Source organism: Triturus cristatus, chromosome 3_2, assembly GCF_964204655.1.
Source record: "Triturus cristatus chromosome 3_2, aTriCri1.1, whole genome shotgun sequence".
In the NCBI taxonomy this organism is placed as follows: Eukaryota; Metazoa; Chordata; class Amphibia; order Caudata; family Salamandridae; genus Triturus; species Triturus cristatus.
This window is the reverse complement of record NC_140584.1, coordinates 253131293-253147878: the sequence shown is the minus strand read 5'-3', so window position 1 is coordinate 253147878 and position 16586 is coordinate 253131293. Positions and strand designations below refer to the sequence as shown.

The window sequence follows — 16586 nt, the reverse complement described above, 5'->3', positions numbered from 1 at the left end:
TACCCTCTGTTTTATTGTATCTATGAGATGTGGGGTTGTGGGTTTATGTTTAGGGCTTGCTATGGGTGGAAACTCTTAAGATGGTGTCGTAATAGGTATTTTCACCTACCCTTATGTATATATTTATATATTAATGCATAGTATTGAGTAGCATGTGCGCAATAAATTACTTTTCCATTTTAAAAATAAAATTAATGGCTGGACAATTATTTATTGGGTGTTGGTTGTTGCGTGATTAAGGACTGAGGTACCAAACCACACCACCTCCCCTGAGTATGCCTTGGACTGCTCTGCCTTATATCATGAAAGAGTTAAGTGCTACAAAGGGGTACTTGGTTCCAAGTAATTCGAGATCGCGTACTTATGACTTGTAAAGGACCCACATCTACTTCAACTAATAACTGGAATTCATAAAATAGGCATTTTTCCTTTCTTTTCTTGTGCCCAAGCCAGGGGGAAAATGTGCCCACTCGTAGAAGTGAAAAGGGTCAATCAATATATCAATACAATCTCCTTCCCGGAGGTATTCCTACAGGAGATCATTCTTATGGTGTAAACTGGGGACTTCCTCTACCCCATTTACCTGGAGGACTCCTATTCACACATTCAAATTCTACCTCCTCGTCATTCCATTTGTGGTTTCCTCTCAACATTACCAGCTCTGAGTCGGTTCCGGGGCGGCTAGATGGTAGGGATATTGTTTTAGGTAGCATCGATGCTCCGAACTCAGACCAGTCCTCCTTTTTTGCACGCCTTTCTGGCAAACTGGCTCCCTGGCTGACGGGCTCGGTGCTACTGGGTGGCGACTTTAATTGTATTGCTGATGTCTTGCTGGATCATTCCCATCCTCCTCTCCTGGACTCTCCGGTCCATCGGTTGGCTAAAGTGAGACAGGAGTGGCAGCAACAGTGGGGGCTGACGGATACATGGAGAGCGCATCACCCGGCTGATAGGGATTATGCCTACTTCTCGTCATTACATGCCTTACATGTCTGGTTGGACCCAAACCTTAGCTCCCCAAATGTCCACGGGGCATTGGTCCAAAGTGAATATTTAGCTAGGACGGCGTCGGATCATAATCCTCTGTTGACAGTCTTGCATTGGTTGCGGGATCGTCCCGCCATTCCCACCTGCCGACTTCGTCCGGACACCTTAGAGGACCCGGTGTTCCGGGATACTATTGGGTCAGCTATTGATGACTATTTTCTACTTAACGTCGGAACAGCTTTGTCTAGGGGGATGGAATGGGATGCGTTCAAGGCAGTAATTCAGGGGCGATGTATAGGCGAGGTGGTGGGAACCCGCAGAGTGTTGCTCGATGAGGTGCAGAAGGCAGAGCAGCGGCTGCGTGAGGAGGAGAAGGAGAACCCGGAACACCCGGACAGACATGCAGGGCTGCTTGAGGCACGAGAGGCTTTTGCAGTCCAACTTGAGAGGCTGAGATGCTTTGATTTCAAGGCATACACAGATAAGGCGCATGCGGAGCGGGATAAGGCGGGGGTGCTCCTAGCTTGGCTGGCTAACCCGGCGCGTAGGGGCACACAGATACTGGAGCTGAGGGGACCGGGAGGGGAGGCATTTCTCACCCAGAAGAGCATTAATACTTGTTTCCTGCACTATTATGCGGAGTTATATCAAAGCAGATTGGGACCTGGGATGCCGGGTGATGAGGATTTCTTGTCTAAAGCAGAGTTGCCACGCCTGGAGGCTGCCGCCTCTGAGGTCCTGGGCTGTCATATTGAAGTAGGTGAGGTACGTAGTGCCATAAAGCGCATGGCCAGGAACAAAACGCCGGGGACAGACGGGCTCCCCGTTGAATTTTATGCAGCTTATATGGATGCTATTGCTCCCCATTTGGTGGCACTCTATAACACGGCACGTCGGGAGGGTGTCCTCCCTGCTTCCACGCGAGAGGCTCTCATAGTCCCCCTTCTCAAGCCGGGCAAGCCTGCCTGGGATCATTCATCCTATAGGCCCCTAGCGATGCTCAATCTCGATTACAAGATTTTAAGCAGCATCTTGGCCAGTCGTTTGATGCCTCATATGACGGCGTTGGTTCATGTGGACCAAGCTGGGTTTATTCCCTCTCGCAATACTGCGATGAATGTCCGCAGACTCCTACGCATTTTGGGGTCCGACACCTATGACAAGGAAGAAGCTTGTATTTTTGCGGTTCATATCGAGAAAGCTTTCGATAGCCTGGAGTGGCCCTACCTTTTTAATGTATTGCGAGAGTTTGGATTGGGAAAAAACTTTGTGCAGTGGACGGCGCTGCTTTACAGTGCTTCCACTGCACGGGTACGGACGGGGTGGGTCTGATTTCTGGCACCTGTACGGTCGCTCGGGGAACAAGACGGGGCTGCCCGCTATCCCCCTTATTGTTTGCCCTGGCAATAGAACCCATGGCGGCACACGCCAGGGCAGGGCAGTATTTCCCAGGGCTCGTTGTGGAGGGAGGAGTACACCACATAGCGCTGTATGCAGATGATCTCCTTCTGTTTCTGCCAGATACTGAGGATGCATTATGGGGATTCAAGTCTTGCTGGAGACCTTGGGAAGGGTGGCGGGCCTCAGGGTGAATTGGAATAAGTCCTGTCTGTTCCCTGTCAGACCGGGGGAGCGGTATCGGTCGAGGGTGGGGAATGTCTTGTGGGAGTCATGACCCCGCTGACCTGCTGGAGGGTAATGTGGGGCGGGCAGTGCAGGGAGCAAAGTCCTGCTTTGATTTTTGGGGGACCCTTCCGCTGTCAGTGGCTGGTAGGGTTGCTTTGGTGAAAATGATCATCTTGCCTAGGTTTCTTTAATTTTTTGGGACCCTCCCCGTCTGGATTCCGAGCAGGCTCTTTACACAGCTGAACACTTTGATTACGGGGTTTCTTTTGGGAACTGGCCGAAGGAGGGTGGCGTTGGCTACCCTGCAAAGGCCCAGGGCGGAGGGGGGCCCTGCGCTGCTGGACTTTGAGGCTTACTATCATGCTGCGCAACTTCAGTGGTTCACGAAATGGGTGGCGGGTCACATTAGGCGGCCGGAGGAACAGGACGGGTCGGACCCAAGTTGGCACCTTCTGTCCTGGGTGCTGCTGCGGGCGCCACTGAGAGCTACCATCCTGCCGCCGGAGTTGGGAACGATCCGACAATGTTGGGCACGACTGATCAGGAGGGCACATGGGGGGACACCTTATGCTCCTGAGATCCCGTTGCGGATGTGTGAAGCGTTGCCACATGGGGGAGACTGGAGTCAGCTGCTGGCATGGGAGGAAGCGGGAGTCACGGCCATAGGTGATCTCTATGAGGACGGCGGTCTTCTTCCCTTTCAAGACCTCTGTGAGCGCCATGAACTACCGCGGGGGGATTTTCTTTTGCATGCTGTGCTGTCTGCAGCCATTAGGAAGCATTGGCGCAGTGGGCTGGTGGAGCCAGATACGTCTCTCGCTTGCCAATATGTAGTGCTGGCGGCGGGCACTTTTAAAGCGGTGACCCGCCTTTATCGTCGGATCACGAGCGACATGCGCAAACCACTGACGGCGCTGCATCTCAAGTGAGAGGCGGATCTAGGGGAACCCATTGCAGAAAAGGCTTGGGAGGCGATTGTGGAGCGGCCGTGGAAATGTTCTCGGAATGCAAGGTTCCAACTCATCCAATTTTATATCTTTCATAGGGCCTATCTCACCCCCGGTAAAATTGCTGAGTACTTTGGGGGGTCGGGTGATTGCCCCCGTTGCGCTCAGGGTGGGGCAAACCTTCTGCACATGCTCTGTGACTACCCGCGGGTGGGAGACTTTTGGCGGGAGGTGATGACTGCTCTGCTGACTGTGACAGAGAGAGAGCTAGTGATGTCGCCTGGACCCTGCTTGTTGCATTGGTTCCCGCACACTAAGGTTACTAGCCGGTTTATAGACCTGGGGTTGATCCTGGCTAAGCGAGAACTTACCTCCCATTGGAAGGGAAGGCAGAATTCTTGTTTGGTGCGTTGGAACAAGGAGATGGTGAAGTGGGCCGAGAGTGAAGGGAACTATAGGTTACAGATGGCCCGGCGTAGTGGCAGTGAGAAGTCTCAGGAAATGGCGCAAGCATGGGTGGTAATCCTGGAGTTGCTCAAACACCCTCCGGACGATGGTGCGGAGAGTTCTGAGGAGAGGGGCGTGGCAGGGGACACTTGAGCGACTCTTCACCGCAGGAGGGAGTGTGGAGCCGGGGAGACACCTGGGTCATGGGTTCAGGAGAGGTGATGTTTCCCGATGTTTTTGTCCGACTCATTGCTGTGTCGTATGTGGTGGGGAGTGGGGGAGGTGGACTGCGAGGTACATCTGCCCTAGTGAATAACTTAGTGGCTGGCGACATGCTTGGGTGGGTGGTTGGGGAGGGGTTTTGATGGGGACGTTTTTGAGTAGGGGGGAGAGGGTGGGGGGACTGATGTTCCACTCTGTTGCATTGGATGGTACATGTACGGCGGGCAGCAGGGTAATGTGGATATTTTATGCAATGTTAGATATGGGTCTAGGCTGCGATTGTTGGGCTGTTGATCATACTTCCTTTTGATTGACTTTACAATGAAACTTAATAAAAGTCTGTTTCAAAAATAAATTACCAGCTCTGAGTCCTGCCCTGTTAGTTTAAATCAGCCACGGGAGTGTTTAGGAAAGTGTTGATTGGTCTTCCTGATCTGTTCAGCTTGAGGAAGATTTAGTCCACCCATATATAAGTGATTGTTTCATGCTGCTTCTCTTTATTTAGCTCCTCAGCATACCTGTAAATTCTGCTCTCTCCATTGGTCCTTCAGAAGGTACCTGAATGCGGGAGGTTTAGTTTTTCTCTAGCGGAAAGAATATATCAGAGCCTTTTTAACAAATGTTTTACTACCCAGAGTGGTGAAATTGATATAATTTTTGAAGGGATTTCTCTGTCACCAAGTGGCTCGTGCTTGTTGTGGCTGCCGTCTCAGGAAGACATCACTTCCTTAATGTTTATGGTGCTTTGGGCAAGTTGCCATTAGGGCTACTAATCGAGAAGTTGTGTCTTCTATGTGTCTTCTCTTGGCTACAGCCTGTCTCCACCAGTTATAAAGCCATTCTCCCTTAATTGTTTATTTGTTCTAGGCAATCTGTTAATGAGGATGGAATTTTGACCTATGACGTAGCGGATTTTGATGATGTATGCGAGCAGAGGGGTACTACATTGAACTCAAACACTTCTCAAGGTTTGTGGGCCATGTATAGGTTTTCTATATCATCAATGTGGAAGGAGCTACATGCTTCGTGGGTGGTGTTGCATGCCTTTTCTGTATTAACCCATTGGTGATCCCTTCCCGTATGGAGAAACAACATGGTGAGCAACATACATAAATAGTCCGGAAGGAACAAGCTTTTGTTTTTTTGGTTGAATGGCTCATTATCCCCTGAGTGACAGAATTCAAGCCGCATTCCATTCAAAACCTGTATCTTCAGCAGGAAGAATATCTCCACGTTGATACACCGATGATCCTATTTCCTCCTTAGATAAGTGTAACCTTCTTCCTATGTTTCAGGAGAACTTGACCTGGGTGAGCATGCTATGGCTGCACGTACTTGCATCCCCACACAATAATGTGTTCTGGGCTTTTTGCACTTGTGTTCTGTTGCCTGTGGTTTGTGGGGTGTTGATTCCCTGTCATTCCACTCTCATTCTCCTAACCTCAGGGTCTATTGATCGCATATTTTCCGTTTCTCTCCTCAGTAGGGTACTCTCCAGGCATAGTAGGGAGGATATGGCAGTAATTCAAGTAGCACTATAATAACCAAGTGGCTCTTGCCTCACTGCTTTTTATTTCTGTGAATCAGACTGGAGTAGGCAGTGTTTCTGTATGCCTATCCTCTCCTCTGGCCAGTGGCGTAACAAAGGCCCCTGTAGTGCGAGGGGGCCTGAGCTCCTGGGGGGCCTCCTCTGGATAGTACCCTGGCCCAAGCACTCCTGAGTGAGTCCGGAGGGGGGGGCCCTCCATGTACTTGGCAGGGGGGCCTCAAGATTTGTTAAACCTAGCAATTAAGTCTGCTGCTGACAGCCTGAAGGCCCAATTGTTATTGGCTGTTGAAATACAGTGGGATCTTGTAAGTCCAGAAATGCTTTCACTTCTACGATACATTACAAACTATTGGTTTCATCTGCTCCCGAAGCTCTTCGCACTTCAGCTATTCCATCTTCCCAATTTCATGCAATGCCATGCACAACTTTGTTTTGCTGAGAGATGGTTTTTGGTTGCATTTGGCTCTATCATCTCTGAGCAATCAGTTTGCTACTTTATTTCCCTAGAAGGGAAGATGGGGAGACACAATACGGAATTTGTACTATGAGCCTCCACATATATATCATCTCCACAACATTATTATTATTATTAATATCATTATTATTATTAGCAATACTTGTAAACTGCAAAACTGTTACCTAAAACAGGCATCTTGGCGCTTTTTATCACATTCACGATCCAAACGTATGCAAGCCCTAGAGTTAATACAGGCAGGTCTTTAAGACTTTCCTAAAGTCGTAGAGACTGTTGATAGAGTGGCGGGTTGCCGGCAGACTATTCTGCAGGCTGACCGCCTGTAGAGAGAAAGCTCTATCACCTTTGCAGCTTTCTTAAATTTAGGGACCTTCAACAAATTAGCATTCGCAGAGCATAGTCATCTAGATGGAAAATAGCACTGTAGTATGTATTGAAGAGGGTACGGTATCCTATGATGAGAGGCACTATGTGCTTTGCACAGGGATTTAAACTTGATACACTTAGCTATGGGAAGCCAGAGAGAGAGTCAAAGGCTGCTGAGGTAGAAGATTATGGAGGCAGAGAAAGCGCAAGTTCAGCTGATGCTGCCTGGATGTAATGTAAGCGCTTAACAAGATAGGACCACCAAGCAGCATGGAGGTCTGCTTAAGATAGTGCTCTGCAGCACCAGAGGTCGACAGTGGACAGTCAATATTGACTTGTACTGAATCATCAAGGTAAGTAGATGGTAAAGTAAGAGATGTTAAACTTATAAAAGTAAATCTATGCTTCTCAATATATCCTTACCTTGACCACACAGTTGAGGAGTCAATATATGTGCAGATCAATATGAGTGACCTTGATATTATGACATACAACTTCCTGGGAGGTTTGTCCTCCAGTTCTGGTTATGCCGTCGGATTTCTCTAGGGTTGTGCTTCGGCTCAGCTCCAGGTTAAACATGTGGTGTCGTCCTTTTAATTTCTTAGAGAATGCTTGCTTGATTTTCTTGATTCACTTGGGCTGAGCGTATATCTGTTGAAATCCTGATTACTGGATTGTATGTATTTCATGTCATTTTTGAGTTTCTTATGCTTACACTGTCCATTTAATTTGTACTAGTGGTATAGTTGGTTCGAACTGAAAATGACTTGCAGGAACAGTAGTCCTAACATTAGCCCCTCGCAGTGTGAGTGGCCCCACGAGCTCCAGGGGTCCCCCCCGGCACTGTGCACGGTGGAGGACCCCTGGCCTGAGACCTCCTGACTGGGTCCTGAGTGTGGGCGGGGGGCCTATGTGAGCTTTGCAGGGGGGGGGGCTCAAGTTGGTTACACCACTGCGAACAGTGAACATAATTTTTTGCTGCTGCCATGTAGGCTGCACTCACGTTCCCCACGTGACTGCAGGAACTGGAAAATACTTGGGGCTTATTTATGAGCCCTTGCGTCACTTTTGAACTGCTGATGCGTCACATTTTGTGACGCAGCAGTGGCGTAAAAAAATGCACCATGTTGCATCATATTTACAAAGTGATGCACCTAGGTAGATGCATCACTTTGTAAACCCCTGCGCCAGATTATACCTGCACCAGGTATAATGTATGCTGGGAGGGTGTTCCGACGCAAGAAAGGGACGTAGAAGTGACGCAGTGAAATATATGAGATTTCACTGCGCCACTTCTAGGACGCAAATGCGTAAATATCTTACGCCTGCCTCATGGCAGGCGTAAGACTGACGCAGGCACATTTAACATGGGACTTGCCCATGTGTAATGACCTATTGCTGGAGTTGAGTCACTTTTGTGACACACTCCAGCAATGTGTCCTTTTTGCCCTTACAGGTACGTCAAAAATACTGACATATCTGTAACTCCTTGCACCATGAAACGTCATACTGTAAATATGACGCATCATTGGTGTTGCAAGGAGGGCCCAATGAAAAGTGACGCATCGCTGTTTTCACGCAGCGATACGTCACTTTTCATAAATGAGGCCCTTTGCAATGATATCTCGCAGGACTTTTGATTTGACAGCATACCTCCCTGAGTTTGACGCAGACAACTGCCAAAGGTTAATTTGCGTAGTAGCTGTCATTTTCTCACAAAATCCACCATTTTACCCAACATGAGTTGCAATCTATTTATTTCTCTTATCGGTTGGGGAGCTTGTGGTTCTGCTGTTCAATAAGCGCTAATTCTGTGTCGACTCTTATGGTCTGGTTATGCGTTCTTCTCCTTTGCGACCAGCAGCTTTATCACACTTTAACCTGTCTGAGAATGGAGATTACCAGTAAGTAATGAAGGATTTACCTTCCAAAATAGTACTCATACCTTGAATGTGAAATCTTCTGCCAGCTAAGCACTCCTGAGATCCCAGCATGAGAAACACTGAATTCCTGTGCTGGGTGGAGCTGAAACAAGTGTTTAAAAAGTAACTATTAACTCAACGTCTGTGCCAGCAGAAAAAGCCGTCTCCAGGGAGTCAGATAGTATAAGCATTATTTGAAAACATCTGAGCTATTAATAAACGACTCCGGTAAGTTAACAGTGTGATATGTTTTCCAAGCAGTTGGATGGCATCTAGAGAGCGCGATTAAGGAAAGAAAAAAACAGAAAGCTATTATTCCTAAACTTGGGTTCATTTATACCTTTCCCTCCAGGTTAGGCCCTTCTGTCGTTAATAATTAAAGAGAAGCGTGTGAGGGCTTAAATAGCTGCAGTTCACATTAATATCATTTCAGTATTCAGCTTGTGGACACACGTTCGCAGCGAGCTCGTCACGGTTACTGTGGCAACAGTACATCTGCTTCTAGAATATCCTGCATTAATCATTTACACCCTGGGACAAAAAAAGCCTCTTAGAAGAAGAATAACACGGGAACTGTTTTCACATGTTTAGCCTTCATCGGCTGAACCCCCGCCCTGCGAGGAGTTAGTTTAACAAATGGAATGCGTTCTTAAATACGTCCTTGCGCTGCCAAATGGTCCACTTCATCTATTCCGCACTTTTCACTGCTTCTTTACAATGATCTCTGTGCTCGAAGAATTAATAGCAGGATTTGATCTTTCTGCTCATGACAGTACTGATTAACAGAGTTTCAAGATCAGCCCAGGGCAGGGGTGTCCAATGTTGGTCCAGCAGGTCAGAAGTCCTACCAGAGATTAAGGGATTTATTATGAGTATGGCGGTCCTAGGATCGCCGTACCACCACCACCCATCCGCCCTAGTATGAGTGTGGCAGTAGGACTGCCACAAGACTTCCGCTTCTGTTGGGATCCTTGATCCTGCTGCCGCGGCGCTATGACAGTGGCCTGAATATGCTGGCGGTGCAGATGCCGGAACCTGCATATCCAACGCACTTTTCATGGCAGGGATCCTGCCATGAAAAGCGTGGGTGTTATACAGATAAGGGGACCCTAACAAGGCCCCCAGCCGATTCTGGGTCTGTTGGTGCATGCGGGGTGGTGGGGTATATGTTGTTCCCTCCTGGAATTGCCCCCGTGTTCCTGCATTGTGTAGGATGCATGACATGGTGCATGCCACATGGTTCAGGAACATGCTGCAGGCTCTCTACCGGCAGCAGTATGCTTTTTAGGCTCTCCTATAAGCCTAACATACTAACGCCGTCAGACTGCTGCAGCACCGCCTGCCTGCCGTGATCTAAAGTCATACTCCGGCGAGCGGGCTCACCACAGCCTTGGAGCTCTTCCCGGGACAACGGCGGTGGCAGTCACAGCGAAGACCGCCAAAGTCGTAATAAGGCCCTAAGTATATACACTGGAAATCAACTAACGATCAACTGGTAAAGGACTAGTCAGGGGTTATCTGGCAGGGTTCCTTCAATATTGGCTATCACTTTTGTAGGATGGAACAGTGTAATCTGGTGTTCAGATATCCCCAGAAATATCTAGAAATTCCTAAGCATTAGGGTTAAATATATATCTAATTGGCTTCAGAAGTTTACAGGACAGTATATGAAGGACATTCATTAACCAGAGTTGATTTGATGAAAAACAACAAGAAACTTGTGATTTATTGTACATTGATGATGCAGTCCTAGAAATGTAACATCTAGTCTGAACCAAGATGCTGGACTACTACTTTGCCTGAAAGAGTAAGACTGCAGCTCAGGAAAAACACATTACACCTGCAGTAAAGTCCCTCCTTAGGGATATCACACTTCGCATTACTCTGCCCCATTCACACTTCTCTCCATTGTCTTTACTCAAGTTATTTAGCAAATATGTTTATTCCCTGTCTACCACTGTTGGAGCACAAGATCTGCCAATCATAGCCTACTCCCAAAACAGCAGACCATATAGACGAAATTAGGTGGACGATCTCACCTCATGTCCAAGTATCCTACATATAAGTACAACTACATTAGAGACTCGAAAATTAGCCAAATTCAAGAGGTCCTTGAAAATGTGCTTCTTCATCTACCCCTAACAGATAATCTGTCATTTATCACAAACATAATGGATTAGTGCTGCCCTATTGCCTCTCTTGAATTCTAGGCTCTTGTTGCTGGGCTGGTCAGATGACTAAGATTAGCGTCCACCTCAATTTCCAAGAACAATAATAAGGCTTTGTTCTTTGCATATCTCAGAACCTTGACATTGTACATCTGTTCTTAGCATGAATTTGGCATCTTCTTATTCTAGGTCCTTATAAGGATTTGCCACATGTTCTCAAAATATCCAAGTACCTGTTAGCTCATATAAAACATTCATCAGAGGATCAATGGCAATTTAGTGTTTATGATATCGGCCCAGAGAGGAAATAGCTCGAGAGATGATGATATTGATGCAAGTATAATGAAAATAGTTTTTGCCCAGCTTCACGCTGGATACTATTGCTGACATCGTGAGCTCACTCATCCTCAGATACTCCAACTTTACCTTGTTAGGAGATATCAATATCCACCTTAACACAGTCAATGACCCAGGGGCAACAGATTTTAAGGAAATCATGGACACACTCGAACCTGGAGCAGCGGATTTTTACCACCACCCACAACGCTGGCCACATGCTTGACAGTATTTGCTCCAACCTTAAAACCCTGACAGTCAAGGCCCAGTTAACCTAACCTGGTCTGATCATAAGCTGATTCCCTTAGAAATCAGATTCCAGCGCACGTCAAACACCATGGGGCGCACCCTGACCTTCCAACAAGCCAAACCCAGATGGAAGGAGATGATAGCCCACCCTGACATACATTGAGCTGCAATAATCTGCAGACCAAACCTGTCAATAGTTGACAGTCAACTTTTCACGCAATGGATGTACACCTTGAAGGACCGTTTCACAGCTCCAGGTCCATGAAACAGACGCCCACAAAAGAAACCTTCCGCCCCATGGTATACTCAAATTCTGAAAGAATTACAAACCCATTGTAGGACCCTAGAACGCAGATGGCGTCAGAACTACGAGCAGATTGAATTAACCAAATTTAAAATGGCTCTTAGAAATTACCACTCCCAGATTAAAATAGCCAAAAAGCCGACTATACAAAAGTGCTTAAAAGGGCAAACTCAAATAAAAAAACTATCTTTAAGATAGTTAACGCTTTAACTAACCCAAAATCATTGCAACAAGAAATTCCCCCATCGCAGTCTCTTTGCGATAGCATAGCAGACTACTTCGAACAGAAGGTTCAAGCATTACAGCTAGATTTTACTGTATACCCATGTCCCTCCGCCAACAACAACGTCGTCTCAGGCATAGATAAACTCTACAAACGTTTGAGTCTATTAGCCTGGACCAATCCCGCCAGGCGATTCTTGCTATTAAATCTGGCTTCCCCTTCGACCCCTGTCCTCCCTCAATTTTACATGCTCTAATTGATACTGTAAATCCAATCATAAACAAAATAATTAATGCCTCCCTCTCATCAGCGAAAATCCCTACAGAATGGAAGCTTGCAGCAGTCAAGCCATTACAAAAGAAACAACTTGCTGACCCCACCATCCTCACTAATCTCCGACCTTCTCCTTACACCCATGCTTAGCAAGATCACCGAAAACGTATTAACCTTCAATTCACTAATTACCTGGAAGAAGCAAACATCCTACACCCTAACCAATCTGGTTTCAGACCCCAGCATTCAACAGAATCAGCCCCACTGTACATGGCTGAATCTCTCAAAGCCGCCCTTGATCAAGGAAAAAATGCGGTTCTGGTTTTATTAGATCTATCGGCCGCATTCAACACGGTCTCACACGTCATTTTCCTAGACCGTCTAGAATCTTACGGCATCTCCCACATAGCCCTGGGTTGACTTAAAGGGTTCTTGCAGAATCGCAGACAAGTGATCACCGTTGGCCAATACAAGTCAACAGAAAAACACCTGCTCCCTCAGGGGTCCATTTTCAGCCCGGTGCTCTTTAATGCCTACATGGCCCCATTGATCAGTTTGACATCTTCCTTTAACATCGAGACTATCTCATACGCGGATGATACGCAGTTAATCCTGGTCCTAGATAAAAACACCACACAGGCGGAAGAAAATGTCTGCTTATGTCTCACTGCAACTTTCCAATGGATGAAAACCAACCATCTAAAGTGCAACTCAGAAAAGATGGAAATCCTACCATTGGGACAAGGGAATGCCTTCTCTCCCAATATATGGTGGCCAGCTGATCCCCCTCCCCCCAAATACAGTAAAGATAGCTAGAAATCTGGGAATTAAATGTGATGCTGCACTATCCTTCAACCAACAATCATTAGCAGTAGCTGGGACCTGCTTTCATATTATAAAATCACTCAATTGTGTTTCCGATTTGCTCCCCATTACAGCTAGACAGACAACTGCTGTGGCCCTAATCACGTCTAGATTGGACTACTGGAACAGCCTCTATGCAGGGGCCAACAAGTCAGTCTTACACAAACTCAAAATGGTTCAGCATGCAGCAGCCCGTTTAGTGCTAAAATGGCCCAGGAGATTATCTGCATTGGTGACCCTAGAAACACTACACTGGCTACCTATCCATAAAAGAGTTCTGTTTAACATTCTGATCATCACCGTCAGAATATTTCACTCCTCAGGACCATAATATCTCCGGTCCAGATTTGCGCGTTATCTACCTCTCCGGAGCCTTAGATCATCTAACGCCAATCAGTTAAAACCACCAGCGTTTAGATATGTCTCAAAAGGTGGACAATCGCTTGCAGTGATAGGCTCCAAAGCGTGGAACCAACTCCCCAACCACCTCCGTCATTTCCAATCTGAAACTCTCTTCAGGAAGGCCCTAAAAACATGGATCTTTTCAGCCATGACGCCCTATGCAGAGCACTTATAGAACTCCTCTTTTCCCACTCAGATACCCAGTTTATGTTCCAACTCAGCGATCCACCTAGTGCCATGATGCTCCCCGGAGTGACAGGTGCACTTTACAAGTGTCCCGATTGCATTACATTACGCTGTATCAGTTTCTTGGTAGCTTGTCGGACAGTTAGTTTGACTAATTAAAATAGGATATGAAGAGACATGATTAAAAAGTGTTGGGAATTAATAGTAGGGAAGAGAATGGTAGGGTTTTGGCAGGTGATTACGTTTTGACATTGCCGAAATTTTTTTAAATGGACTTGTGATCACAGAAAATTGTCGTTTTTGAAAATTGTATGTCTATGTTGTATTGAATTAAGGTCCGTCGAAGCCTAAGTGAGCATGGGTCCGTCGAGGCCCAAGATCCCGTGGCCTACACTAAGTATGCTTGTCTGCTATTTTGTGAGTACTGTGCATGAGACGTTGCCTGTACTAAGAAAGGGAACTTGATGCATGACAAATTGAAATTGTTGAGATTTCTTCTGGGAGCGCACCAGGAGAGATCTTATGAGTTTTTACTTAATGAGAGTGAAATCGCGCTGGTCGAGGTTTTCGCAGGAAGCAAATGAGATTTTCTGAATGAGTGGATATCTATAATTCTTTTAGTTGAGCAGACAAAGTTGTTTTATGTTGTATTGTTTATGAAGTTTGTTTAAAAAGAAGAGAGAAAAGATGACAAACAAATTGTGAAGGCAGGGTCTGTTGCAGTGAGGAGTTAGACTGATGTCATAAAGTGCCGCGCTGGTATTGGTGGTTGGTGCAAGGCCGCGCTGGTATTTGTGGACGAGAATGAACTGTGATTGGTGGTAGTAAATAATAATACAGAAGATAATTTAGTGATTTAAACAACAGATTGAGTTAGAGGAAAGAAATCATGACATTTTTTAAGTTCTTAAAAGCTTTAGTGCGTAAAGATGAGCCAACAAGGGACGGAGTTCCTGTGGCTCCCGAAGGTCACCTGCTCTGCACATGTCATTAGAGAAAGGATATCATACTTGTATTTGGTTAGAGAATTGGGTAAAATACATCGAGAAAGATGGTCCTTTAGCGTTTCTACTGTATGGGGAATTTAATGTTAGAATTATAGAGAATTTTAGAAGACAGATGAATGATCTGAAACCTAGCCCCAGGCCTATACAGTATGAAGCCCTTGAAGAGAGGGATGCACATCGGAGGTAAAAAGAGAAAAGTCAGGGAAGATATAGAAATATAATAAATAGATATGAACTGGCAAGATAGGATTCCAAGAAAGGATATGGAGACAAAATGTTGCTTTAGGAGCCCGAATGTATCCGGTAATGGTAGCAGAACAAAAGGAAGGAGAGAAATGTAAGGAATAGAGGAAACATAAAGAGGATCAAAAGGTTCAAGTGCTCCTGGGAGCAGATGAGAATTTAGAAGATATAGATGACAATTTATTGAATTAACTTTTGCTCAATAGACTCCCATCTTATAACGAAGAACAGAATAATTCAGTGACCAATCCGTTTGTAGGTTTAAGACCAGAAGCTCCACCTACAGATTTAAATTTGCTTTTAGATCAAAGCAACTCCTTTAAGCCTCAGTTGGAGTCCCTACGGAGGAAGGGAGCAATGATCTATCTTGGACTAAAACCCCTGAAGAAGCTGCTGAAGAAGCTGCTGCCGGACCTGACACTTGATCCCTTTTTACAAGTCCTGCGAGCCAAACTGCAGCCTACGATCACCTGCTGGAGTGAGTCTGTGGGTGGAAGAGACGCAGTAATACTTAATAGCGTAATAAAAACGTTGTATCAAGCGATTTTCCAGCTTCCCAAGTACGTTTCAATGGCCCAAATTAGGCTGGAATTTGGCCTCCAAAATCAGGTGATCGAAAGAAAGGGAGCTTTTGTAAAAATCTGGCATAAAATTAGAACCACTGAAAAAGGGTCCTTGAATAACCATCTTTGGGCTGAGCTGTCTCGAACAGGAAAATTGCCAGCCAATGTGTACCTTCAGGAATCTATTTACACTTTAGGTCTGACAGGCGCCTGGAATATTCCAATGGGCCACCCGGCCTTCAAAAAAATAGTAACAAAGTCAACAAGACTCATATCAGCCATAGAGGACAAAAAAGCATTATCCAAACGAGCTCATGGCTGGGTTGTACTCAATAACTACGATGTCCTCAAACCCCAGCCTTATCTCATGGCTGGAATTAAGATTGTGATTAAGGAAAACATTTTAAGACTTTGTTTGGAAGTCGGTTTAATCAATCCGTTTTTACCACCCTGGGAAAGAAGAGGAGGAGACCAGGCATGCCGTTTGTGTGCCTGCGACACGGAGAATCTTGTTCATATTGTATGCATCTGCAACAAGCTAAAGGACATACGGAAAACGTTGTTAAAGCCACTGTTTAAGTAAGGTCCTGCAGGCAGGCTGTGATGCTGTGCTTTAATCCAACTTTAATTCAGCTAACCTGCTGTCTTACAAAATTGTTTGATTTAACAGCACTGAGACTAAAAAATCTACTCCAAGCAGTTAAGATCTTGCCACGTATAACGGTTTTGGGCATGACTTTAGCCAGCCCTGTAATGATCACAATGGCTTTTTAATAATGATATTAGGACATCATAATTAGGAGTAACAAGGAGCCGTTACTTGTTAAACGGGAATACCTTGTCCATCCAAACAGATAGCTCCTAACAAACAGATTTCAACAAATTGTGCTTTAACTGTGTTAGAGATGTAGTACCCTTGAGAATAATTTTAAGTTTTTATCTACAAACTAAAGTAATTCATTTTAATCTTTGTAACTTTTGTATTAGTGCAATGCTCTTTGATTTTATCGTTAATGATTTGTATGCAATGGTTTTAATTAATCACACATAATAAAAAATTACCTTACCATACCGATTTAAATCCAACTTATAAAAGAATATTTTAGATGAAAATCAGACCCCTGAGAAAGCAGAATTTTTCAATATAGCCATGACAAATAATCCTGATGCATTATCAGTACCTGTAACAATTGGTTGGGTTGTTCTTTTTTATCATACAGGGCGAGG

General features: G+C 45.6%; 1 protein-coding gene across 1 annotated transcript in view; it reads right to left on the bottom strand.

Moving 5' to 3' along the window:
- LOC146857069 (uncharacterized) overlaps positions 1 to 16586 on the bottom strand; it is a 213315-nt gene that overhangs the window by 108321 nt on the left and 88408 nt on the right. The gene's annotated exons all lie outside the window — the stretch shown is intronic.